Here is a 27144-nt window from a genome sequence, read left to right as displayed (position 1 = left end):
GCCACTGAGTCTATTGTATTCTGTTATAGCAGTCCAAACTGACTATGACACTGTAATTTGCAATCAGAACAAAATGTCTTCATGAGTCCCAGACTGTTCTGCAAGGATTGGTCAAGCTATCCTGTGTAGGTATGCACACCTGGGTTGAGGTGGCAGAATAAATGTGATTTCCAGCCAGTCTCAAATTAATCTCCTAGTGACTTTAAGTAGAAACGAAAGCACAGAGTGTCTTCCTAACAGGGCCCAGGAGATTAACCCCAGCCAGGAGGGAGACACAGAACACTTCGAGAAGTAGAAGATGTGGGCTCTGGCTCCGGTCTGTTCACACTCCCCCTAAGTGTGAGTTGCAAGGGCTCAGTGGCATGGGCTGGCAGTCCCGCAGAGACAAAGTCCTCCAGCACTGAGGGCTCTAGACTGACGCAGGGGTTTAGATGCAGGATGGCAAGCAGTAGGCACGTAAGGTACCTGTGGGAAGCAGGCCAGGTGGGGCTTGTGGGAGCCCCATCTAAAGAGAATCCAGAATCAGCACTTGCTGATTATTACCACGTGAAGAAGTAAGCATGCACTGCCAGATCTTCCAATGAAGGACATAAACGAAATTCTGATGTCCATGGTAATTTTCTCAATCTTTAAATATTGGCAGCTAATTTAATTTTTTTCGTAATACTCTGAAACTGGTCTGAAGAACTGATATATCCATTAGGCTTCCTGTTTACCATCTCCAGGTAAGGGCCTTTCAGGGAAGTTTAGCTGTTTGCTTTACCCTCCTAACCTTACAGGAATCCTCTAGAATCACTCTAGATTACAGGCCACAGAAGATGAGTGCCACTAAATGTACTGCATGGTCCCCTTCAGCCATTCCATGCTGTTCCATTATTCAAGACACCATCATTATTTGGCACTTTTCTTTCCAGAAGATCTGTAAACAGATCTATAGTCTGTTTTTCATACATACATAAACAACTCTCAAAACCTCTGATTGGTTAAGTAAAGGTGGCATAATTAGTGATGGAGAGTTCCATTTCTGAAGTCAGAATGCAACGGTTTGAATCCCAGCTCCATACTATATCAGCACATGAACTTGGCCAAGTTACTTAAACTCGCAAAACCTCAGTTTTCTCATCTGTAAAATGGGCTTGATAACAGCTCGTGAGCTCATTGGCTTGTTTTGAGAGAGAACGCAGACATAGCACATAGCAGGGTGCCTTGCCCATAGCACCTGCTAAATAAATATTAGCTGTTCTTATTAATTCAGATGAACCATAACTAAATGGGTCATTTGCTTGTAAAATTTCTTTTAAACAACGTCGATTCAAGACATTGACAGATGGAAAAGAGAATGACAGTCCCTCAGCATAATTAGGTAGAAAAATGCTAGGAGGTGAATTTCTGCAGTGTGAGAAGTAAGACCTATGTGATAAGATGCTGTCAGGAGCCCTGAAAGAGCTCTCTGTCCCATCCTCACACTTCATATTTCCTGATGCATATAATCCATTCACATAGGACAAAGCCTTCCATTCCTGTCTTCAGGGACTTGGGGCGGAGCAAAGCAGTTATTTTGATCTCCACTGAGTATAACAAAAGAAAAGAACTAGGAGACAAACCCCAGAAGACGAATCTCAGCTCCTTCTCAGATCTATGGACAAGGTATGATTTCCTTGTTTCGGAAAATAAATAGATTGTCTCTTTGGGGCTGAGATAACAAGGATGCATGCCTGGGCATTAAGGCTGGGACGCAGAGGCCCTCATTCTCACTGGGCATCAGAACCACCAAGCAAGATTCTGAATGATACCTATCATTCAGATAGGGCCCTACTCTCAGAGATTCTGTGGCAATCGGTGGGGGCACAACCACTAGAACTGTTTGGCAGTTTCTTATAGAGTAAGCATACATCCGTCCTGTGATCTAGAAAATCCACTCCTGGATATACACTCAACTGAAATGAGTGCTCATGTCCACCAGAAGACATGCACAAGAATGTTCATAGCAGCTTCATTCATAGTAATATCAAAATTGCAAACAACCTAAATGTCCATGTACAGTAGAATGGGCAAATAAAATGTGGTGGATTCATGCCATGGAACACTACACAGCAATGGAAAAGAGCAAACCTCTGATATATACAACAGTATGGGTGAATCTCACTCATAATGTTCAATGAAACAAGCCAGATGCAAGAGTACCTACTATATGATTCTATTTATATGAAGTTCGAAAACAGGCAGGACTCATCTGTGGTGATAGAGGACAGAAGAGTGGTAGTCCCTGGAGGAAGGTGCTGAATGGGAGATGTTCTGAGGTGCTGGGAATGATCTGTATCTTAACCTGGGTAATGGTAACACAAGTGGATGCATACGTAAAAATTCATTATATTGTACATTTAAGATTTTTGTTCCACGTGTATTTATTTATTTGTTTATTTACTTGAAACCTCAATTACAAATAATCTTTAAAAGTCCCCAACTGGGGCCGGCCCCGTGGCTTAGCAGTTAAGTGCACGCGCTCCGCTACTGGCGGCCCAGGTTCGGATCCCGGGCACGCACCGACGCACCACTTCTCCGGCCATGCTGAGGCCGCGTCCCACATACAGCAACTAGAAGGACGTGCAACTATGACATATAACTATCTACTGGGGCTTTGGGGGAAAAAATAAATAAATAAAATTATTAAAAAAAAAAGTCCCCAACTGATTCTTATATGTGGCCAGAATGGAGAACCACTGCCATCAGGCTACCATGTCTGCCAGAATACTGTTCTCCTATCTACACCCAGCGTTGTCCTTAGGTAGCAGACTTCACCATGTCATTCCTTGCTCTTATAAAACCACCCATGACACTTCTGAGAAGCCAACAGAGAAAGCACTAAGTGCATCATTTAAAATTCCCAGCAAGGCTATTATCTTCATCAATTCAGCTTTTCGGCACTCTGCAATTGCTAATGGGAGTTGAGAATTCTCTTGTCAGTCCTTAAATTCTGTGAGTGAGGCCCATATGTCCAGGAAGAAATCTATGGCATAAATAGCTGACCTCTTAAGATTCCCCCGGTTTAGAACTTTCTCATCTTCATTGCAAGTCCAAGCAAGAAATTATGGAATATCACAACAATATAGGAGCCTGAGAAATAATCCACTCTGAGGCCCAGACAGGTGAAGTGATCTGTCCTATGTCACCCAACAAATCAGTAATCTCCTGACACTCTCACTACGTTGATGCCCACGACATTTGCCATTAACGTGCATTTCTGAATAAAGAAACACTGTCCCCACAGCCACCTGGTGAAACATTGGCAGTGATAGCAGAGGCCTTGGGAGGTTTGGTTTTTGTCTACTGAACATTTTTCTACCCAGGCATTAACTGAAAATGCACCTTTTATCCTTAGTGTTATACTCTGTCGCCATAGCACCAATAATCTTGAGGCGCTGATGCACATCTGGTCACCCATCTAAGGGTGCTGGATGACCTCAAACTACCTCAATCTGAGAAGTGAAGAGAGTAAAAGAAGAGTGGCAGTGTTGCAGTGCAAAAGACACTAATCAGACATAGGGTTCTAATCCAAGTTTGCCTTCCAGCTGATCTTAAGCAAATCATTAAAACTCCAAGAGCCTCAGTCTGCTAATCTATAAAATGGGAAAATCAGCTGTGGTTCAAATAGTTCACTGAGACAAGGTTTATGAAACTACCACAAGCCTCTACCCAAACACACAAGGCTTCCTCCCTTTTTTTTCATGCTACTAAATGTGCCTGTGAAGTCAAAGGAGGAGAAAAAAGCTGGAAATGTGCTGATGGATGGCTTCTCTGCTAAAATATTTTCCAGCAAAAGACATCTTGTTAACAAGCTACTCTGTATACTATAACATATATTTCACAATTTATCTACCTCCTGCAGAATGTCAAAATAATTGGCCTATAATATTTCTAAAATATAGTCAGCCATCTCTGGATTTATTATGTGCATATGTATTTGCATAATGATGACTAAATTTACACATCATGCATCTTTCCAGACTTTAGGTTTCCATTACTCTTTCTTTTAAAATTACAAGTCTTGTTACGAAATGAAAGAGTCTCTAAGCATGGTTACCATTTTCTTCAGCACAAAAATAAGTGATGGAAGTAGGGTTCCACTGCTAGCCTGGAGATGAGAGATTAGTAACCATTGATAACAAACTTGGAATTTCTCCTCCATGGGTCAGAGAAGAGATGGTTCCAAATCTGCTGCCCAACTCTGTCATGGCAGCAACCCCAACCTCAGTAAGTCGGCAGAATACTTGAGGCAGAAGCATTGCTGCCACCACCATTTTATCTGCTACTGGGAAAAGATTTTACCTACCCCAATCCAAGGTGAGTGGAAATAGACAGGAAGTGGCCCCAGTAGATATCAACGGCTGGCGCTGTTGATTGGCTGTCCCAAAGCCATTCCTGGCCTCATTCTCCCTTGCTGCCACACACTACAGAGAATGGAAAGTCAAATGCTTTCCCTTGCAGCTTTGGGTTGCTATACGACCCAGCCCAGGCCCATAAGATACAACTGAATTTTTTAGCTTTTGTTGTCCATAGGGTGTATCTTCCTAGGAATATACAGTCAAATTACCGTGGTTTAAAGTCATTTGAAATATTTCTTCTCTCTGTACTTTTGCCACTAACTTATTTTACCTTTAGATTTGTTTATTTTGTTTTTTATTTTTAGGAAATGCTTTTTAAATTTAATTTTGTTTAGAGTTATATAAAATATTTACATGATTCCAAAGTCAAATCTACAAAACATGGTATATCAGAAAACCCAATTTCTATCCCTATCTCCTTTACCTGGTTTTCTCCTTCCTCCTATGTGTAGCCATTTTAAAAGTTTTTGGCTTATTTTTCCACTGTTTTTTCTTTTTTACTTTTCATTTTTAATTAATTTTAGATTTACAGAAAGTTGCAAAGATAATACAGAGAGTTCTCATATACCTTTCATTCAGCTTCCTTCCCCTAATGTTACATCTTACTTAACCATGGTACATTTGTTGAAACTAAGAAATTAACGTTGGTACACTACTATTAACTAAACTACAGACTTCTATCAGATTTTTTTATATTGTTGTTGTCCCACTAAATATCCTTTTTCTGGGCCAGGATCCCATCCAAGATCCTGCATTACATTTAGTTGTCATGACTCCTTAGTCTTCTCCAATCTGAGATGGTTTATCAATCATTTTTTTTTTGTCTTTCATGATCTTGCCACCTTTGAAAAGGACTGGCCAGATATATAATGTTCCTTAATTTGAGTTTGAATGATGGTTCTTCATGGTTAAATTCAGGTTATGCATTTTTGGCAAGAAAACCATAGACATGATGTTGTGCCCTTCTCAGTGCATCATATCAGGAGGCACATGATGTCAATTAACCCCATTACCAACAAGGTTAACTTGGTTAGATGGTGTCTGCCAATTTTCTCCACTGTAAAGTTACTATTTTTCCCTTTGTAATTACTAAATATTTTGGGGGAAATACATTTAAGCTGTGTAAAAATATCTTATTTCTGCTTAAACTTTTATCCATTAATTTTAACATCCATTAATAATTCTTGCCTAAAACAATTACTACCATAGCTTTGGCTAAATAGTGCCTTTCTATTTCCATCATTCTTTCTATATTTATTATTGAAATTCTATCAAAGTAAAAGAGCTTTTCTTTCTCCTTCATTTACTATTTTATTCAATTATTTATTTATACCAGTATGGATTCATGGATATTTATCTTATTCTATAGGTTATAATCCATTACTATCATTATTTGTTTTCTTGCTCATATTTTCCCAAATTTTGCCATTGAGGGCTCCTTCAAGTTGACTCCTGTGTGCTTTCAACACATCCCCATGATTTTTTAGCACTTTTATTTCTGACACCACAAAATGTTTGAAGCTTTTCCTGTATTTTCTCTGCCCAGTCCTGGAATCGGTTATTTCTCTAAGGAGTCTTGATTCCTTTTATTAGAGAATGGTATTTTAAAACCAAGATTTGGTGGGCCGGCCCCGTGGCTTAGCGGTTAAGTGCGCGCGCTCTGCTGCTGGCGGCCCGGGTTCGGATCCCGGGCGTGCACCGAAGCACCAATTCTCCGGCCATGCTGAGGCCGTGTCCCACATGCAGCAACTAGAAGGATGTGCAGCTATGACAGACAACTATCTACTGGGGCATTGGGGGAAAAGTAAATAAATAAAATCTTTAAAAAAAAAAATAAAAAAAAAATTAAAAAAATAAAACCAAGATTTGGGCACTATATGCACTCCTTGCTATTGGGGTGTCATTGAACTTAATCAAAATTAAATTTTTTTGCTCTGCAAAAGATGCTGTTAAGAAAATGAGGGCCGGCCCCGTGGCTTAGCGGTTAAGTGCGCGCGCTCCGCTGCTGGTGGCCCGGGTTCGGATCCCAGGCGCGCACCGATGCACCACTTGTCCAGCCATGCTGAGGCCGCGTCCCACATACACCAACTATAAGGATGTGCAGCTATGACATACAACTATCTACTGGGGCCTTGGGGGCAAAAAAAAAAATTAAAAAAAAAAAAGAAAATGAAAAGACAAGCCACAGATTGGGACAAAATATTTCTAAGACATATCTGATAAAGGACTTGTTCCCAGAGTATAAAAAACACCTCTCAAAACTCAATAGTAAGAAAACAATCAACCCAATTTAAAAATGGGCCAAGAATTTGAGCTGACACTTCCCCAGAGAAGATACATGGGTGGCAAATAAACATGTGAAAAGATGCTCAACATTGTTAGTCCTTTGAATATGCAAATTAATCCACAATGAGATACTACACTTATTGAATGGCCAAAATTGAAAAACAAAAACTGACAGTACCTAGCACTGGCAAGGAAGCAGAGCAACTAGAACTCTCATACTCTGCCGGAGGGGATGCAAAATGGTGTGGAAGACAGTTTGGCAGTTTCTTATAAAATTAGACATACCCTTAACACACCACTCAGCAACCCCACTTCTAGGAATTTACTCAAGAGCAATACAAACTAATGTTCACACAAAAACCTTACATGAATGTTTATGTTGGCCTTATTCATAATCACCAAAAACTGGAAACATCCCAAATATCCTCCATTGGAGAATATATAAACGAGCTGATACACTTATACAATGAAATCTACTTAGCAATAAAATGGAACAAACTACTGATACACGCAAAAACATGGATGAATATCAAATGCATTATGCCAGATGAAAGAAGGCAGACTCAAAAGACTACATCCTATATGATTCCATTTACATGACATTTTGGAAAAAGCAAAACTATAGGGACAAAAACCAGATCAGTGTTTACCAGAGGCTGGGGTTAGGGGACAGGATAATTACAAGAGGGCATCAGGAAACTATTTGGGTTGATGGAAATATTCTATATTTTGCTCGTCATGGTAATTACATAACTGTTAGATGTAACATGTCATAGCAGTTACATGCATTTGTCAAATTTCATAGACCTATATACAAAAAAGAATAAGTTTTCCTATATATAATTTATTCCTCAGTAAAAAAGAAAAAAAAAAAGGCAAGGAGGAAAGCAAATAAGAAATTCAAATTACATCTCTGAAACTCCAGATTATCTATGTCTTGTCAATTGCTGCCCACAATACTTAACAGGGTGCCATTTAAATTTTCTATAAGTTTTTGTGTTTCCGTGATCATAGGCCCAGAAATAGCCATGAAACATCATGTGGATAAAGTACTTGTACATTTGGAACAGGGTTTTACAAGAAAAGATGAGAAAAGCAGCTATTCTACGCTGATAAAAGGTGTAAGAAGTAAACCATGTTAAGAGGCTTAAAGGCCTGAGCTCTGAAAATGTTAATTTAAGAGACACAGGTGGGCCAATTACTCCTTTGAATAAAAGGCAGAAAATCTTCCCCTGCTTTGTTCAAGCGAGTGAGTCATTTTGAGTGAATCTGTTCAGAACAATTCCTCAAGGCAACACGCATCACTCATTACTGTGGCGGGGAAGAGGTGCCGGCCCACACTGAAGAAGAGCTTTCTCCTCCCACCTCCTCTAAACCTCAAGTCAAGTATGTTTGTGTCCTAATGTCCTTCTCCCCTCTCCCAATGAAACCCACATCTCCTTGTTCATCCCTTACAGCTGTTCTGCGCTGATTAGGCCAGGAGTCTGCAAACGGTAGCCCATGGGCCAAATCCAGCCTGCTGCATGTTTTTGTACAACCTGTGAGTAAAGAGTAGTTTTTTTACATTTTTTTAATGGTTGAGAAAAAATCAAAAGAAGAAGAAGATTTCATGAAACATGAAAATTATATGCAATTTGAATTTCAGTGTCCATAAATAAAGTTTTACTGGAACACAACCATGCCCATTTGTTTCTGTGTGGTCTACGACTACTTGAGCTCTACACTAGCAGAGCTGAGAAGCTACAAAGACCATGTGACTCGTAGCACGTAAAATATTTACTATCCGGCCCTTTACAGAAGAAGTTTGCCGACCCCTAACTTAGGTGTTTTCATTCTATTGCCTCTATGTTGATGTTTAGACTATAAATTTATAAAAAGGTAAGACCCAGCAGCATCCTTTATACACTAGATCATGCCTCTATGACATCATAACAAATTGTGCTCTTGCATAATACTTTTTGCTGCTGCTAAGCAGCACACAGACATAGCATTCCAGTAGGGAAATAAATAATTTGAGGGAAACAGTGGATTCTTTGTTTCTAAAACTATCTACTTAAGTATTCTATAGTTAAGAGTATTTCACTCTTAGAGGAAGTTTGTTGAGTCCAAAACAATAACTATTCACTGTTACTTCACAATATCCAGTCACTCAACTCAAAGAACATTTTACCGATCTATCAGTTCCACAAGTTACATTGTCTTTCCAACATAAGTATAAGCTTAACAATCATATCCAGAATTGTGACGGCAAGTTTTACTGATTTTGGGCATTTATCTACTCACCTGTTTATATTCTAGTATTGCTCATATTTTCTTTTCACATTAATCAGATTATGAGGCCAAATGATATAGCAAAAAGTGCTGAACCTAGAATAGGATTTAGAGCCCAAAAATTTGCATTTAAATCTTGGTTATACCACTTAACATTGGATGAATTTCCTAACATCTTATAGCCCTGATGTCCTTATCTGTAAAATGGGAATAAAAATTACACCTCACAGGACTTCTGTGAAGTAGCAATAATTATGTGAAAGCATCATGCTTGTGTTATGATAATGATGACAATATGGTTCATTCTATCTTGTAGTCCTCTTCCCTTACGTTCCTTCAACCTCATTAAAATTACTTCTCTGCTATTGAGAAAGCCAATCTGCTAAGTAAGAGGTTTTCTTAACCAGTATAACCAGCAAATCATTAAAAAATCAGTTATTTAGGGGCTGGCCTGGTGGCATAGTGGTTAAGTTCAAGTGTTCCACTTCAGTGGCCTGGGGTTCGCTGGTTCGGATCCTGGGTGCAGACCTACTCACCACTCATCAAGCCATGCTGAGGTGGCATCCCACATAGAAGAACTAGAAGGACCTACAACTAGGCTATACAACTATGTACTGGGGCTTTGGGGAGAAAAAAGGAAAAGAGGAAGATTGGCAACAGATGTTAGCTCAGGGCCAATCTTCCTCAAAAAATAAATAAATAAATATAAATAAATTTAAAAAAAATTTTTAAATTTAAAAATCAGTTATTTAAACTTTTCGATTAATTGGTCCTATAAACTCACTTGACTAATGTTTGGCCCTTAAGTGGACAAAGACTAAACAGTTTAATATTGCTTTTATTCTGTGCTTAGGAAAATAGTCTCATTTTCAATTAGCAGGATCAAAGGTATCTCACTAATAGGAGATGATGATCAATTAATTATGAGCTACACTGCTGTAAGGAGAAAATATTCCCTTCCACAGTCTTATTATCCTTCAAAAACATTGGGGGTGCATTATCAAATACAGGAATGATGATCAGATCTTATGAGTTCTGAAGTAATTTAAATGATGATCAGATCTTATGAGTTCTGACCGTTTCCATGGAAAACATACTTATTGAGGGCCATAAAGGGACAAAAACAATTGGCTCTGGAGGCCATTTTGAATAATGTCAACTCCTATGTACATGAGTGCCAATTTGATTGATGTTGAAAAATGAATGTTGTAACATTTTTATATTCAGAAAACTCACCTATCTACTTAAAAGACTCTTCAAGGGGTTTTCTTTGATAACTGATTATTGCTGAGATCTATTGCTGAAGAACCAATACAAGGAACTTCGGTTTGTCTAAGACACAGATCCGAGGCTATAGAAGAAATAGTAACTATGTAAGCCTATGCTTCCTTTTGAAGACTAAGAGTCCTGGGCAGAAGGGCTAAGCTGAGAATGGCAGGCAGGGGCAGGGCAAGTTGGGAAGGCAGTCAAATTCAGTCAGTTAAATGATGATTGATTTCACTGTCACCTTTGGCCAATCCATTTCCAAACCAAATATCTGTGATGAATTCATTGATCCATTCAATAATCATTCCTTGGATGCCTACTGTGTACCAGGTCATGTGCTAGGCACTGGGAATATAATAGCACTGAACTGGGGGTCAGAGGCCTGAGTTCTAGTCCTAAATCTAACACTAACCAGTTGTGTGAAACGGGCAAGTGTTGCTCTAAGAGCCAGGTTTTGAGTTCACACATATTCTCTCTCCATTCTAATGCAATTCTGTGAGTATGCCTCTTGAGTGTTCTTGGCCCAAATCAGGAAGATCTATTTCTTCTAATAAGTGATTGGAAAGTTCAGAATTCTAAAAGACATTGGTTAGAGGGGTTGTTGTTTTTTTGTTGTTGTTGTTTTTAAAGAGTCTCTTTTATTCTATTGAAGATTATAGGCAATAAGAATCTGATACTACTCACCAAGTGTTGGCCACCTGCTTGTAAGGTTTCTTTGCTTTAATTGTCTCCCATGACTCAGCAGTAAATACTCCACCCCAAAGAAGGTCATGCTCCCTTGGATGAGTCTTGGCCTCAGAGAAAAAGATCTGCTTTGCTCTTTAACACCTGAGATGATTAAGAATAATGACCTCTGAAAAAGAAAAAAAAAAGAAAACCTCTGATTTCTAAAGCTAATCTGATGTTCACAACTAAAACTCAATATTTCTACAAGCTCATCTGATGTTCACAGCCAGGCCATTTTTGTTCTCCTGTTGGACATAAACAAACTCACAGAACACCAGTCTCAAGCAAGGTTACTCTGAGAGCAAGATAAAATGAAATAAAATGAGACCACTTCATAATTTTGTTTAAGCACAAACAAAAACAAGGTCACTGTACCACCCACAAAATACCCAATCATAGAATTGTCCTCGCTTTCTGACAGCGTCCAATCAAGACTAAACTCCTGCTTCCTGAGACTCTCCCCTAACTCTGCCAACTGAAGCCCAAATCCTATAATATGTTCTTTCTAACACTCTCTTACTGAGGGTGCCCCACGGTTCCATGAAATGAGTAATAAACCCAACTTATTCAACCAAGTGTGCTTCCAGTGGTCTTTGGCTAAAGGGCATTGACTCCTCCAAACACATCTTTTCCTCTCTCATCTGGAACACCAGGAGCCAGGCTGATGGAAATATTACAAAGGTACAAGCATACAAAAATTCTCACCACATACAGCAAGCTGTAAAGACTTGGCAGAATAACTCTGCACTCCAGTTCCTGCCCCTTTTGTATCTTTTGTTTAATTATCTCTTAGAAATGGAACCTCCCAAGCCTGATCTATGAAAAGAGGAAACTGGACTAGAAGGGAATTTCCCAAACTGTGTTCCTTGGGAAACCAGTGTCCTTCAAATACTGATAGGTGTTTCCAGAAAGGATTCTGAGGGAAAATGAGTTTAAGAAACTCTAGATTCTAGAGTAAATCCCCGCTTATAACTCTAGTCTCAGTTCTCCAAGCTACTTTGAGAGTCCTTTAACCTCTCTTTACTTAAATCTCAGTTCCTTATCTGCAAAATGATTCATACAATATGTCCTGCCCATTCCCCAGTGTTGGGGAACAAATGAAAAATGTGACAGAAAAGTATTTCAAAAATAGGAGAGTACTCTATTCAGGTGAGACATGGAGGCAGCGTTGAAACCAATCCATTGAAGAGATCCTTAGGGCAAAATCCCAGTCCAAAAATGAGGACAAGAGGATGCATGTGTGAACTAGAGCTAGCACAGCGAGGAAGGGGAGGCTGGACATTTCAGGGCTATGGATGGGTGACAAACCACCTGAAAACTCACATAAAACAACCATTTATTATGTTCACAGATTCTGTAGGTCAGAAATTTGAACAGGGCATTATAGTGATGGCATGTCTCTGCTCTAAAATGTCTGGGACCTCAGCTGGGAAGTTTCAAAGTCTGGGAGTGACTCAATGACTGGAGGCTACATTTATCTTGGAGGCTTCCTCACTCACATGTCTGGTGGTTGAGGCTGGCTATTAGCTAAAACCTTACACATGGCCTTTCCACGTGATCTCCCCATGTGGACAAATTTGAGCTTCTTCACAGAACGGTGGCTGGGCTCTAAGAGAGCAAGAAGGAAGTGCATGGCATGTTTATGACTTATCCCAGAAGTCACCTAGTGTCACTTCTGCCATACTTTAATGGTCAAGGCAGTCACAAATGTTCACCCAGTTCAAGGGGAGGGAATATAAACCCTACCATCCAATGGCAGGAATGTCAAGGTCACACTGTAAGAAGAACATATGGGATGGGAGACACTGTTGTGGCCATCTTTGGAAAATACAGCCTCCCACTCTGGGGCAGATGCAAAGTCAGTGAAGGAATATGGATTCCTGGAGCCTAGCTGGAGGAAGAAGAAGAAGAAGAAATCAAGGATTTTCCCAGATTTCAAGGTGGAAAAAAGAATAACTACAAAAGGGAAGGCTAGTTTGAGGGAAAAGATTATTTCAAAAGATGTTCCCAGTAGCTCTGCCCTTTGAGTCTGGAGAACATCTGAGCATATGTATTGGCAGAGATAATGGCGCCAAAAGGAAGACTAAAGATAGAAAACGGAGGAGGGAAAATTAATAGGATGAGATTCTGGAGGAGACAGATGTGACCAAATACTCAGGTGGAGATTTAATTTCACAAGGAGAAACTCTATTTTTGTGCAACAAGAGGAAATAAAAGGAGAGGATGGGAGAAATAGAGCAGAATTTTGAGACAGACAAGACATTTTGAAGCGCAGAGAAGGAAAAATGGCAGATCTCAAACAAAATGGCCTATCTTCTCAGGGAAGTAAGAGGTAAGAAAATGTATCAAAATTAAGATGCGATGTCTTAAGGTCCATAAGGAATAGAAATGACTAGGCAAGAAATTGAATAGGACATCTAAGATACAACTTAAATATTTCTTATCTTTGAAAGATTGGTAAAATGATGATTGTTGTTGATGCTGGGTGATGGATATATGGGAATTTATTATACTGTTCTCACTAATTATGTGTATGAAATTTTCATAATAAAATGTTCTAAAATTTTAAAAAGCTATTGAATAATATACTTATTATCCATTTTTTTAAAAAAAACTAATAACATTGCATTTTTATTTGTGGGTTGTCAATAAAAATGTTTCCCTTAGGTCAATGGCCCTCAATGGAGAAAGAATTTTCTGTTTGTCTCATACATATTACTGTCCTAAATAAAAGTTCAATCAATTCAAATGTACCCGTAAAACTCTCTGCCTAAAGCTTTTTAAAATGCCTGTCACATACCTTAGTCTAGTTCTGAAATAATTTGGCTTATTTTCCCTAACAGCACATTATTGCTTTCTGTTGAAGTAAAAAAAAAATGTTTTTATTTCTTTTTTAAATTATTATTAAGACAAGTTGGTTACAGGTTAGATTCTCTTCTGTCCTCTCTACAGTGACACCCAAGTGAAGAATAGCATAGGGTTTCCAATCTTGTTAGATTTCTTCCTGACATTGGGAAAACATTGAGCTGGCAAAATAAATAGCTCAAATCTCAGAAACATATTAGAGTGATATGGAATCCTGTATGCTTCATAGTCCTAATCATCAACTCATTTATATTCTTAGGGGTTGAAGGAAACATATTAAGAAAGGATATCCTTGGGGCCGGCCCATGGTGTAGTGGTTAAGTGCGTGCACTCCACTGCTGGTGGCCCGGGTTCAGATTCCAGGCACACACCGATGCACCGCTTGTCAGGCCATGCTGTGGTGGCGTCCCACATAAAGTAGAGGAAGATGGGCACAGATGTTAGCTCAGGGCCAGTCTTCCTCAGCAAAAAGAGGAGGGTTGGCATGGATGTTAGCTCAGGGCTGATCTTCCTCACAAAAAAAATAAAATAAAATAAAATAAAAAGGATATTCTTGCCCTGTACAAAACTGTCACAGTCAGCTAGCAAGAAAGATGGAAGACTGAAGAAATATCCATGAAGCAGCCACTTGGTTTCCTGAAGCATATCAGTGATACTCAGAATTCATCAAGTTCATGGTTCCACATCTTAGATTTTGAAAAGTGACCAGGCAATCTGCATGATTTTGACCTTTAACCAAGGTCTTTTTTTCTGCATTACAGTATTAGGAATAATGAATTGTCCTAAACAGCATGTGGCTCAAACCAATATTCTGAGAAAATAGCTGGTGGGTTTTAGAAATTAGATGGCAAGTCACTTAAAACCTTCAGATGATTTTTTGAGACACTGCCAGTATCTTAAAAGTAAAGTAGCCTAGGGCTGGCGCCGTGGCTTAGCGGTTAAGTGTGCGCGCTCCACTACTGGTGACCCGGGTTCAGATCCCGGGCGCGCACAGACACACCGCTTCTCAGGCCATGCTGAGGCCGCGTCCCACATACAGCAACTAGAAGGATGTGCAACTGTGACATACAACTACCTACTGGGGCTTTGGGGAAAAAAAGGAGGAGGATTGGCAATAGATGTTAGCTCAGAGCTGGTCTTCCTTAGCAAAAAGAGGAGGATTAGCATGGATGTTAGCTCAGGGCTGATCTTCCTCACACACACACACACAAAAGTAAAGTAGCCCAGCTTTCCAGCTTTAGCTTTTACCAAACTATCCACATGATGGCCAGGCTCCTGTTGAGGTAAGAAGTGCTAGAATGAAGAACATAAGGAATATAGTCGATGAAAAATCTGAACAGGATAGAAGGAGAGGGAGGGAAGACCAGGGAGGTTAATGAAAGAGAAGACTTAGAAACATGAACTCAAGGTATGAAGGGTGGCAGACACCATGCACCCCTTGCTGAGGGGTTGAATTATTTCCTTCATATCAGGACAGCAATGCAAAGACAGAAAACAGAAAAAATTTTCAGTCAGATACATTTTACTGGGCAAAATAATGCTTAGCTAACTTCACTCTCAATAACTTTTGACAGTAATTTGAAGAATGCAAAGGAAAATTACTGATATCAAATGACAGCACCCTCTGACACCATTCCTCTCTTGACTGACATTAATTATGAGTTGCTGTCCATAAAGGAATTTTTATTTAATGGAGAAAGAAAGCATATGCCACCTTATCTTAGCATCTTACTAAATAGTAATTCCGGGATTCATTTGCATGGACTACAGACTATGTCTGGAGCCCTGAACCTGATTTTGATCTTGAAAAGATTGTAAAGAAGTATAATACATGACAAATTAGGGAAGAGAGAGAGACTGAGAGACTGGAGCGGGACTGATGGTGATTTTTTTCTCTAAGTCCCCTTGCTTCCTTAGTGGCTATAAATTATCAGCCGAATATACATAGACACTTAGTGGCCAGAGAAGAGTCATCTCACCCTTTCCTCTGCAGCTTTAGTGAGTTCCCAAAAGATCTAGTTACAGAGTCAGTGTTGGATGGACCTAGTGGAGATGCCACTCATGGTTCTGCCCTTGTCAAATCATCCCAGGAGAAAGCCTTGCCCATGTATAGGCACAGCTGTACCACACAGCCTCTGTACTCTCTGGAACTCTGTGACACAGATCCCATGGCCCCAGTAATGGAGGCGGGGGCCTACCGTGGTCCAGCTCCCAGCCCTGACAAAGACTAACTCTTGTGTTAAAAGAGTGAGGAGTAGGTGCAGACATTATCAACTCAGCAAAATTAATTCCAGGCATTGAACATGAAGTAAATGTTGAAAGGCAAATATAACTTTTGTGTCTAGGCCTCCCCAACTGCATAAGCTGAATAACGCCCCTCCCCAAAGATGTCCATGAGCTAATACTGAGAACCTCTGAATATGTTACCTTACACAGCAAAAGAGATTTCGTAGATGTTATTAAATTAAGATGGGGAAATAATCCTGGATTATCTGGGTGTGCCCAATGTATTCACAAGGGACACAAGAGGAGTCAGTCAGAGAGAAGGAGATGCGATAGCAGAAGCAGAGGAACAGAGAGCGAGATTGAAAGATGCTACATTGCTGGCTTTGAAGATAGAGGAAGGAGCCAGGAGCCAAGGGATGCAGGTGGCCTCTAGAAGCTGGAAAAGGCAAGGAAATAGATTCTGCCCTAGAGCCTCCAGAAAGAACACAGTCCTACAAACCCATTTTGGATTTCTGACCTCCAGAACTGTAAGATAATAAATTTGTGTTGCCACTTGTGCCACTAAGTTTGTGGTAACTTGTTTCAGCAGCAATTGGAAACTAATATGCCAACAGCCTATGCAGAAAAAATGAGATTAATTTACTCCCAGTCCTTAAATTATAACAACTTAAGTCTCATCTCATTTGTCACTAAAAGCCCAGGCTTTGTTTGACTCCTCTCCACAAATAAAAGGGAAGGCTTACTCCTTCCAGGAGTTTGCCTTCGTTGTTTCCTGCTGACTTAGTCTCCTCCCGGTTTGAAGCCACTCCTTTCCTCCACCCTTGGGGCCACTGATGACCCTGCTGCTGGTCACTGTCCACTCCCAGGATGCACTTACCTTGCGTTCCTGCATCACTCCCTTGTATTGCTTTACACAAAGCATGGTCCCGATCCCCTTCCTTAATTTCCAAAGTAAAATGCAAGGCTGCAGCTTGTAGTAGTAAGAAAATAATAATAAGTAATAATAACACTACAGTTGAGGAAGTTACCACAGAAGTGACTGTCAGGTTGGGTTCCCTAGAAGCAGAGCCTGAGATGAGAATTCTTGGGCATGGGATTTCTTGGGGGAAAGAGGAGTGAGGGAGGCAGGATGGGGCAGAGGAAGGAGTGAAGTAATCATGGAGTCTCACTGGGAATTCAGCTTCAACCTGATCCCACAGGGAATTCTGGAGCACAAACTGCACAGAGGGTAGTACCACCCTGAAGTCAAAGGGGCCGGCTTTTTGTACCCGTGTGTCAGCCAGTGATTGGCCATAGCCACTTGGGGTTAGGGTAACATAACCTCCCAGATGAGGAGACTCCCATTCTGCTGAGGGCAATTATCCAAAGAAAGAGGCAGCTATGAACTGTTAACAGGCAACACTCACAGCAGCTGAGGGATGGGGTACAGGCCTTTAAATGGGATCTGGGTGGGCACCAACAGCACCCATTAAAATGATCAAAACAGAGCTCACAACTAGTCCCTGAAGAGCACCTCTGCCAATCTCCTTGGCCTCACCACTGTTTGAAAGAATTAACCTTATTCTTCATTTTCCACCTCCTTTCCACTCCACTAACAAAAATGTCCTTGAGCTGTCTCTTCTCCCTAGAGTCAGAGGTCCCAGAGACATTTCTTTCTCCCTTAAAAACATCACCCAATCCTGTTTCAGTTCCAGGATTTTCAAAGATGGTTGACAACCCTCATTCCCTAATCTTGGTCCTAGGACTCCAAGAAGACATTGGAACACAAAAGACCAGCATTAGTCCATTTGTCAAAGTCTGATGAACATAAAATTGAGTAACATACGTGTACGGCACCAACAGTCCAATCTATGTTGAGCCAAGGTGATTAGCTGGGTTCATTTCCCTTTCACAGCCTTTCACTCCTCCTTGGGGACATGAAGATTAGTCCTCCACTTTATTCCTGCCATCTACAAACACCTCCATGAGAATAAGCAATACCACGCAGGCACTGAAATCTATAAACCGCTTCTTAGGGAAGAACATATCACCAGAAGTGTTATTTGTACTGCAGGTGGCAACCCATTAGTGATCTTGAGAAAAAGTTACTGAAAAAGGGTAGACTAGGAAAGACCAAAATTCATTTCAAATAATAAATGTACATATTGTTTCAGGAGCAAGTCTTTGTTTCAGTTATATCTATTCATATATGTATATTCAAACATCTGTATGTTCAGTCATGATGTATTTCCTACTATGGGCAGGAGTCAAAAAAAGTTGGGAAAAAACTCACCGATTTAAACACTTTTAACTGCACAGATTACCTCTCATTTTCATCCAGAATAGTTTGGTTTCTTGATGTTACTGGAGGTTTAGATATCTCCCTTTATTGTTGTGGGTCTTTGCTTCATGTCTACGAAAGATAAAGACCCATTTGGAGTATTTGTTTTCCCCAAAACAACAGAACTCTCAACTCCATTCCACAACCCAAAGGTGAATTGAACTCTACTTCTCTACAAAGCCTGCTTAAAGCTTTGAAATTATAACATTATGGGTTGAAGGGTGTAGAATTATGTCCCCTAAAAAGATATGCTCAAGCCCTAACTCCCAGTACCTGTGAATGTGACCTTATTTGGAAATAGGGTCATTGCAGATGGAATCAAGTTAAAATGAGGTCATACTGGATTAGGGCCCCCCCTAATCCAGTGACTGGTGTCTTTGTAAGAAGAGGGAAATTTGGACACAGAGACACAGAGAGAGAATGCCATGTGACAACAGAGGCCGATATTGGAGTGATGTGTCTACAAACCAAGGAACACCAAGGATTTCTGGCAACCACCAGAAGCTAGGAAGTGGCAGAGAAAGATTCTTCCCTAGAGCGTTGAGAGAAAGTATGGCCCTGCTGACACCTTGATTTTGGACTTCTAGCCTCCAGAACTGTGAGAGAATAAATTTCTGTTGTCTTAAGCCACCCAGTTTCTGGTCATTTGTTATGGCAGCCCTAGGAACTAATACATGGGTTTTTCTACTTCTACCCTCACCACTGAATTTTCAAAGATCTTAGGAAATACTTAACATGTACCTACTTGAATATTTATAAAACATCTCTGAAAAGATAACCAAGAAACTGCCAACGTTGGTTGCCTTTGCAAAAGGGAACTAGTACCTGCAGGATGAGGGAGGGGGACTTTTTACTGTAATACCTTTTTGAATTTTAAACTATGTGATGTATTACCTATTTTAAAAACAAAATAAAAATTTAGAAAATTTATGGCTCAAACTTGACCTACCTAGCATCCTTGCCCTTCTCCCCAGAGATGGCTGCTGATAGAAGCCCCTGCCACTTTTTTAAACAAAGGAGTAAAGTCCTAAGAAGATGGATCTTCCTCTTTCACGAGAACACTTGGTTCACAGCCGTTTCTCTTTTGCACCAAAAATCTGGGAAGGCTAACTGTCCAGTCTTACCCAGAAATATCTTTAGTCATCTGCCTCTCTCTTTCAAGCTATTTGCTTGAGGATAAAAAGGTACAATGCTGGCAGCTGAAATAATGTTCCTACCCATGATATTCCTTAATTACTGATTTAAATGAAGAGCCATTGTCACATTTCCTCATTAAAAGACATATTTTATGAGCAGATAATTCACAGGAATGATTTAAGAAGAACAAACTCATCAGTTTGAGAAGGAATCCTACAAGGTATGCATAGTTAATTACATAATTTGAAGTGTTGGACAAAATGGGCCCAAGGGTCTTTCAACATCAAAGCCTCCAGTGGAGAGGGATGCAATGTAACTCGGGCCCTTCGGTAAAACTCTCCCGTGAGACAACTCTACACGATATTGGTGATCAATGTATATTTCATGAAGTGAATCAAATTAAAAGCATAAAATGAAGAGCTAGAAGAGACTTTGGAATTCTCAGACACATTTCCCCCATAATGCTCTAAAAATGGGCACCAGGCTGTCTGGATTGGAATACTGACTTAACTTTAGCCAGGCTTTTTCTACGCCTCAGTTTCCTGATCTGAAAAATAGAGTAATTACAATATCTGCCTCTTAGAGTTGCTGAGGAGGTTTTAACAGAGGTGAAGCATATGTAGCAGATGCAGTTGACATCCTGCTAGATGCCATTTACCAGGCCAGAGCACCCATCCCCTCGCTGGGGAGAATTTTGGATACCCCAGCTGCCCTCCTTTTCTGCAGAATTGCCCTGGACTGACGGTAGCCATCTCCTCCTGGATGTTAACCCACCCCATGGCCCACAGCCAATGACTGACTGATATGCGGGTGCAAAGCAGATCCCTCTTTGCAAGGCAGGGATAACGCCAAGGTGTGCTTTGTATTTCAGATCTTCTCTTTAAGGAAGCGAGACCACTTCCTTGCTCAGCTTCGCCCACCCCTTTCCTTGTCTGCTTCCCCCCACCCCCTCACAGGTTCTACTTGAAGAGCACTTCTAGGGCCGGCCCCATGGCTTAGCGGTTAAGTGCGCACGCTCCGCTGCTGGCGGCCCGGGTTCGGATCCCAAGCATGCACAACGCACTGCTTCTCTGGCCATGCTGAGGCTGTGTCCCACATACAGCAACTAGAAGGACGTGCAGCTATGACATACAACTATCTACTGGGGCTTTGGGGGGAAAAAATAAATAAATAAAATTATAAAAAAAAAAAAAGAAGAGCACTTCTACAATACATCCCATACATGTGACTTCCTGCCTCAGACTCTGCTTCTAAGGAAACCAACCTAAGAGAGGAGGTAAAGAGCTTCAAAGTGTATAAACAGTCAATCCATTTTCATTGTTATTACTGAATCATTCAAATTTAGGGCAAACACAAAACCAAAGGAGCTTTGACATACTCTAATCCAAGCTGAAGACTTACAGAGGAAAGTGGCGATTCAAAATCTGAAAAGAAAGAAAATTACTTGAGTGAGTCTATTCCCAAAGTAACACTGAGAGGATAAACCAGGAGCCATAAAGAGCTAGACTAGCCTCACTTAGATTTTTTTAAAAGAATAGAGGGCCCGCCCCGTGGCTTAGCAGTTAAGTGCGAGCGCTCCACTACTGGCAGCGCGGGTTCGGATCCCGGGGGCAAATCGACTCACCACTTGTTGGGCCATGCTGAGGCGGAGTCCCACATACAGCAACTAGAAGGATGTGCAACTATAACATACAACTATCTACTGGGGCTTTGGGGAGAAAGAGGGAAAAAAAAGGAAGGGATTGGCAACAGACGTTAGCTCAGGGCCGGTCTTCCTCAGCAAAAAGAGGCGGATTGGCATGGATGTTAGCTCAGGGCTGATCCTCACACACACACATGAAAAAAAAAAAAAAGAATAGAGACGCTGTGGTATAAGGCCTAAGATTAATATGTGCTGCCTTGACATCTGGTAAAATCGGGCTTGACATCTGGTAAAACTGGGAGGGTCTCAATGGCCTAACTGCAATTCCTCTCCCCACTCGGCTATGGAGGATGAAGTCCTCCAGCCAAACAACTCTCCTCATCACAGGGACTAAGCACAGTTCCTGCTTATCCTGAGTAGCAGGTTTCAGAACTATTCAAACGAGCCAATCACATCCTCCCGCAGAAACCAGGGGTCACCTAACCCTTTGGATACCACAAAGCCTGCCTCTCACAGCCCCTGAAATCAACCACCCTGAAGATAGAGTAGAAGTATCTGTTCCTGAATGCAACCCCCATTTAGCCCTCCATGGCATATGGTATCCTCCTCCCCCAGACTGTGAGTGTATGTGACTAATACACTGTGGTCCATCTCATCTGTCCAGTGTCAGGTGATGTGTGTTCAGCCATCCCCATAACCCTAGGGTGGGAATCCCTCCATCACCAACGGGGTGAAAAGGAGGCAATTAAAACAGACCCTTATTACCAGGGGTTGTAAGAATTCTTATAGGTTTTTAACATCTCCATTGTTTTGTTAAACTTGTCTATTTTCATATATAAAATTGAGAAAAGTCCAGTGTGCGTGTGTGTGTGTGTGTGTGTGTGTGTGAGTGAAAGAAACAAGATTAGGTTAGAAGAAGTTGGAAGACTATCTTTCTCTGCAGCAAACACAGGAAAGAGGCTCTGTATATGTATCAGAGGTGGAGGTGGATAAGGCAGGGCTCAGCTCAGGCCAGAGGGAGAGAGGAAGAAATGAACAACTTGTCGCTGGGACAAAGCTGTGGTCCAGGTAGAAACATCATTGCTTCCCATTTGACCAAGGTGCTTCTCATTGGAACAAAAACTTAAAAATCGGTGGGAATAGACCAGTGCTCAAAGGTGAATGAAGTAAAGGCGCTTGGGCAGAAATGAAAAATGAATGAGGAGCAGGTGAAATACCCATTATTCATCAAGAAATCCTAACACTGTGATTTTTATTCATGCAGAATTTGAAGGATGAGATTTGGTTTTTTCTCACCAGTTTTAGCTAAGGTCATCAAAAATTTTGGCTGCCTTTTAAGCACGCAGTATTTCGACCTTGACACTTAGCATAGTTATGAGATCACTGGGGACAAGTTGAAGGAGGTGCCATTTTTAGAGTCTTACAGGAAAAACTTTTCTGGTAATCCCCAAATCAAATCCCTCCTGGACTTTCAATTCAATTCAACTCACGAATTATGCACTGAGTACCTATATTATGTGATACCTAATGTGCAGTGTTTCTCTACGTGTGCACCTATGATATATGAGAGAATCTGCCCTTTTAACAAGCCCACAGGTGATTCTTTTTTTTTGTGTGTGTGAGGAAGATCAGCCCTGAGCTAACATCTGTGCTAATCCTCCTCTTTTTGCTGAGGAAGACCAGCTCTAAGCTAACATCTATTGCCAATCTTCCTCATTTTTTTCCCCCAAATCCCCAGTAGATAGTTGTATGTCATAGTTGCACATCCTTCTAGTTGCTGTATGTGGGACGCGGCCTCAGCATGGCCGGAGAAGCGGTGCGTCGGTGCGCGCCCGGGGTTCCGAACCCTGGGCCACCAGTAGGGGAGCGCGCGCACTTAACCGCTAAGCCACGGGGCCGGCCCCCCGCAGGTAATTCTTATGTCTCCCAAAATTTGAGCAGTAATACTTGAAAAGATATAAGGGAGAAAAAGATTCGGGCAAAGCATTGACATTAAAAAACAAGAGCATTCCTTAAAAAAAATGGAGCAGAGGGAGTAGTTTTAAAAAAATAAGTAAATAAAATAAAATATAAGATCATGTAGATTGAGTCACACTATTAATGGACCAACAGGAAGGGCAGAAGCAGTTAAAAAAAGGATGAAGGTGATTGTTCAGCCTCCTGAAAGGTTCGGGAGGTGAACCTGGGCTTTGAGGATGAGTAGGATTTAAACAGACATAGAAAGTATTCCGCATAGCCACACAGTGATGGAAATGAGCATCCAATTTAGCACATATTCATTAATCACTAAAAAAAACGACAAACATCACATCAAGTACACAGTGGTTGCCATTTTAATTTGGCTGACTCTCTATTTGAGGGAGCCATCTTTGGTTACAAGTGACAAAAAGTCCAATTTAAACTCATTCAAATCACAAAAACCACCACTAAGTGGTCCCACGTTATTTCTTTATTCAGATGAGACTTGACCCTGTGGCTCATGCAGTGCCACCAAGGACCTGGTTTCTCACACCAGTTTGCTAGGACGAGAGATGGTCTCTTTCTATAGCCTCTGCCTATCTGAAGCCCCATCTTCAATCGTGTTCTCACTTGCTCTCTGCACTCCAGCTCCGTTGGCGTATTTCAAGCTTATCAAATATGCTATTCTTACTTCTATCACAGCACATGGGTTTCCATGCTGCATTCTTCCTCCTTTTTGCCTGGTTAACGCACTCTCAAATGTCAGCTCCCAGCTTAAACTTCAGGACCTAAAGTAAGACCTCCTTGCCATCCCTACCTACCAGACAAGGTCAACCCCTGTTATATGCTCTCAATACAGAGCGCAGTTCTCCTTCATGGTAATATATTAACATAACCATTTGATTAGTGTTTGCTTCTTCCATGAGAACGGAAACCATGTCTGGTTTTGTTCACCATTGTATCCTCAGCATCAAGCAAGTGTCTGGACAGTGGGCACTCAATAAATACTTGTTGGTTGGATAGGTGGATGGATGGATGGATGAATGAATGAATGGATGGATGGATGAACTTGGCTTCTAAACCTGGCCATGTAACTCATTAGCTATGCAACCTTCAGCTTTTATGAGATCCATTTCTCTCAACTGTGAAATGAAAAGGTTGGACTAGTTGACCTTTAAGATCTTTTCCGAATTTAAAGTGCTGAATTCATAAAGTGTTACTGGTAAGAGAATTTCTTTAACTGCAGGTATTGTGGAACAAACTAAAAAATGATGTTTTCAGTTACTCTGCTATCTTTTTGCAAATGTTATTTTTAATCTAATTCTGACTTCATGTGGTCTAACACAGTTGTTAGCAGTCTGGAGAAACCGGTAACCTACAACTGTTGCCAAGCAGCTGGAATTGCCAAATAGCTAATACAAGTTAGAAAAATATATGCTGACAGTCTAGGCAGATGTTAAATGAAATGTTATTGAGAACATTTTACACATGTTCCTTTCCCCACCCCACCCCCAAAATTGGCAATATTCAAAGTACAGGGTTGATCTGGTTTGATCCACTGCTAAAAATGAAATTTCCATCTTTGACTGATATTTATTACAGAGCATTATTATCATATAGAAATAGTTTTATTTTGAATGTATAAAATAGCCTTGTTGTATCAAAATTCATAGAAATTCTATTAGATCCTAAATATATTTTCATTCAGCGTTCAATTCATAACCATCTATTTGTGTATTTAAAAAGAAAATACAATTCATCTTTTCACTTGACATGCCTATGAAGCACAAGATAAAATTTCCTACCTGCTCCCCCATTCAACATCTGGATCTGAACTATAATCTGCCTATAAATAAGAAATAAGAATTTTGATCAGGCAGCTTTGCAGTCTGTTCAAAGTAGTCTGGGAATACTTGATTGCATAACAAATCTCCAAGTAAATTAAGTAGTGTTAAGACAGTTTAACTACCATAAAATATTTTATTATATTCTATATCCCCTTACAAATTTATACTTTCTAATGAAGTGATGCAGCCAGAGTATTGATAAAGAGAAAGCATTATATGTAGATGTCCTTGTAAAAAGAAATTCCTCTTATTGAGGAAACCAAGGCCCCATTGTTTCTTCTGTTTCCTCTTCTAAGTGGCTGGGGTAGGAACTGGCTAACCATTCCCCAAATCTATTTCCATTTCTTCCTTGGCTCCCCAGTAGACTACATTTCCCAGCCTCCCATGTGACAGATTTCTGGCCAATGGCATGTAGGGAGGAAGTTACATACCCTACTTCCATGCCTGGCCTATAAAATCCTCCTCCCATGTAATCCTCTATCCTCTTTCCTCCCACATGTTGAAGATGGCAGAGCTAGGTCAGCCTTATCTCCTGAACACTGTGTGGGGCAGAGCCTCTCTCCACTTTCTCATATTTCCAATCAAATTATGAGCTAGCAGAAAAGGGACTACATTATCTCATTCCTCATTCTTCTTAGTATCTCAGGCTTCTGAGCACAGCACGCTACCAAACACCCCCACTAAAAATTTGTGATAGGCGATTTTTTTTTCATTTTTTTTTAACTATTCTTTTTTTTTTTTTTGGCAGGGGAAGATTCACCCTAAGCTAACACCTGTTGCCAATCTTCCGTCTTTTTTCTTCCTTTTTCCCCCCTTAAAGCCCCAGTACATAGTTGTGTATAGTTGTAAGTTCTTTTGGTTATTCTATGTGAGCTGCTGCCACAGCACGGCTACTGACAGACGAGTGGTGTGGTTTCACGCCCAGGAACTGAACCCAGGCCGCTGAAGCAGAGCGCACCGAACTTTAACCACTAGGCAATCATCGCTGGCTCAGTGATTATTTATTTTTCCTCATTTTTTATTCATTTTAAAGACCGAAGAGAAAAGGAGAGGTAAGAGCCCAACATTCCATGACTTTTTGGCCCAAGAATCATCTATCCTTGCATAAATCGGGCCTATAAAAGAGATCAGCTGCAGGAATGGAGAAAATGTTTAGCTGCAGTAGTCTTTTTACCTGCAGGTTTTTTACTTCCAACAAACCCTGCTTCAAATGAGTATGTTAGTCCAGGTTCTCATAGAAGCAGATCTCAAGATGGGATTAAACATGCAAGGATTTTACTAAGAGAAATGCCTGTGAGAGAAAATGGAGCATGAGCCAGGAAGGCTAGAGGGTCAGCAGACCATGAGGCAAGTCTGACCCCAAGTGAAGAAGAGAGGGGAGAAGACTGAGCAGAAATGTCCTGGGCTGCCAAGTAGTCTCAAGGAGGTTTGGCAAGGCCATCAAAGAGTCCTCAAGCCAAAGTTGGCCATCAGAGAAATCCCATGTCCCTCCAGAAAAAATCTGCCTTAGTATCCCTGCCACACGTCATTGGCTGGGAGCAGCGCTTGGGAGGCAAGGCCTCAAGTCAAATGTGGAGAAGGATTTCAGAGCCCAGCAGCTGGGGCCTCAGTCAATTACACTCCCTGTAGTTCTTCAAAGCACCTTCTCACAGCCTCTACAGAGTGTTTTTTCAAAGGTGACATGAGTTTATCCATCTTATCTATATATCATTTTGTTTTAATAGATTTTAGCCACTTTGAAAACATAAACGGTCAGGACCAGAACAAAGTAGTCTCAGTGATGGGTCTTGTCATAAATTTTGTTTTTATCAGTCACCATCAGTCAATCCCATACTGCTCTCCCATTGAATAGAGACTCCTTAACCAGTTAGGATTTACATTCAGCTGCTAGTTATGGAGACTGGAGATAAAAATAGTGTAAGCAAGATGGAGATTTATTTCCCTCTCATATAAAAGAATTCCGTAGTTAAGCAGTGCTGAGATAGTATGATAGCTCCATGGTGTCATCCTGGATCCAGTCACCTACTATATTTCTAGTCCTTCCTTCTTAGAGTATGACCACCATCTTCAAGGTCACCTCATGTTCTATAATGGATGCTGGGGATCCGGTCATCCTATCTGTGTTCCAGTCAGGATGAAGGAGAAGGAATGGAAAACATAAAGGATATATGCTAGCTACACACCTCTTTAAAAAAAAAAAAAAAGAACCTTTTGCTG

The 27144-nt window shown here is 40.8% G+C and overlaps 1 long non-coding RNA gene across 1 annotated transcript in view; it reads right to left on the bottom strand.

Annotated features, from left to right (window-relative positions):
* LOC131400766 (uncharacterized) overlaps positions 1–11052 on the bottom strand; it is a 126812-nt gene extending 115760 nt beyond the window's left edge. Inside the window, exon 1 of the long non-coding RNA XR_009217440.1 lies at positions 10890–11052. This is a non-coding gene — a long non-coding RNA (uncharacterized LOC131400766). The remainder of the gene's footprint in view (positions 1–10889) is intronic.
* Between the last annotated feature and the right edge of the window lie 16092 nt (positions 11053–27144).

The sequence above is a fragment of the Diceros bicornis genome, chromosome X, assembly GCF_020826845.1.
Source record: "Diceros bicornis minor isolate mBicDic1 chromosome X, mDicBic1.mat.cur, whole genome shotgun sequence".
NCBI classification, from domain to species: domain Eukaryota; kingdom Metazoa; phylum Chordata; class Mammalia; order Perissodactyla; family Rhinocerotidae; genus Diceros; species Diceros bicornis.
The sequence above is the reverse complement of the archived record's forward strand: the minus strand, read 5'-3'. Positions and strand labels throughout refer to the sequence as shown.